This window comes from Equus przewalskii, chromosome 14 (assembly GCF_037783145.1).
Source record: "Equus przewalskii isolate Varuska chromosome 14, EquPr2, whole genome shotgun sequence".
NCBI classification, from domain to species: domain Eukaryota; kingdom Metazoa; phylum Chordata; class Mammalia; order Perissodactyla; family Equidae; genus Equus; species Equus przewalskii.
In genome coordinates, this window is record NC_091844.1 from 16,339,545 (window position 1) to 16,340,814 (window position 1,270).

The 1,270-nt window shown below is 43.3% G+C and overlaps 1 pseudogene; it reads right to left on the minus strand.

Annotated features, from left to right (window-relative positions):
• Nucleotides 1–347: 347 nt before the first annotated feature.
• Nucleotides 348–1,036, minus strand: LOC139075666 (immunoglobulin kappa variable 4-1-like; annotated as a pseudogene).
• Between the last annotated feature and the right edge of the window lie 234 nt (nt 1,037–1,270).

Here is a 1,270-nt window from a genome sequence, read left to right on the forward strand (position 1 = left end):
GATTTATAAAGGTGATGGCAAATAAAGAAAGGAAACCAAGAGAATCACAAATTAAAATAGAAATGTTCCAGAATCAAGGAGGCACAGGGAAGAAAGACTGGATCCATCAGGATGTGAAATTGACTGGATCCTTCTCCAGAGGGTAGAGACAAACATTACTGAATTAATCATGTGATCAGTCCATGGGAAACATGCAGGTTCCTGCGACACAAAAATCCTGTTCTGTAAGAGATCTTTGCAGCCTTTTTTTCAATAATCTCCCTCAAAAAGGGATCCAGAAAGAGAAAATTGCCTTAATTTTTCCTTGGCTCTACAAATCCTTCAAGAAATAAGTCAAGAGATAAGACCTATGAGGGAGATAGAGGAATGTGCATGTGCACAGCTGTGTGGGGAGGAAGCAGCTGGTACAGAAAAGACTCACTGACCCATGGTTGTAGAGAGCAGGTTTGTGTTCGAGGCTGAAGCACTGTGGGAGGAGCACTATAATCATGCAAACAGTAATAAACTGCCACATCTTCAGCTTGGAGGCTGCTGATGGTGAGAGTGAAATCTGTCCCAGATCCACTGCCACTAAATCGGTCAGGGACCCCAGATGCTCTGTTGGATGCTTTGTAGACGAGCAGCTTAGGAGCCTGTCCTGGTTTTTTGCTGGTGCCAGGCTAAGTAGCTGCTAACACTTTGACTGGCCTTGCACTTCATCTCGACTCTCTGTCCTAGAGACACTGCCAAGGAGTCTGGAGACTGCGTCATCACGATGTCCCCGAAGGCACCTGCAATCACAAATGGATAACGATGATACACACACACTTTATCATAGACACATTGAAATATGTAATTTAAAATGTGCTTTCTAACGGTATTAGATGTCAGCACATAATTGGGTCTATTTTGGAAATAGCCTGTGTTTCCAAGTATATCTTAAAAATGTTTTTTTACCTCTAAAAATATATTACCCCCAAAGCACTGAGGCATTTTTAAATTTCTCACCTGAGACCCAGAGCAACACAGATATAAGCGCCTTTGTCAGCGACATCATCTTGCTGCCCCTGTCTGCCTGATGCAGATCAGCTCACACTGCAAAGATCCCTTTTATAAAGCCTGGCCGGCTGCTCTAGGCCTGCTGGGGCCTATCCAAAGCACTCAATGAGTAGAGAAGCAATTGCATGTGCAGTGGGCTGTGAAAGTATCTAATGCAAATCAAGAACCAAAAATATCATCACCAAAAGTGTGCTTGTATGACCAGAAGACAAAGAAGTTAATGCAGAAGCTC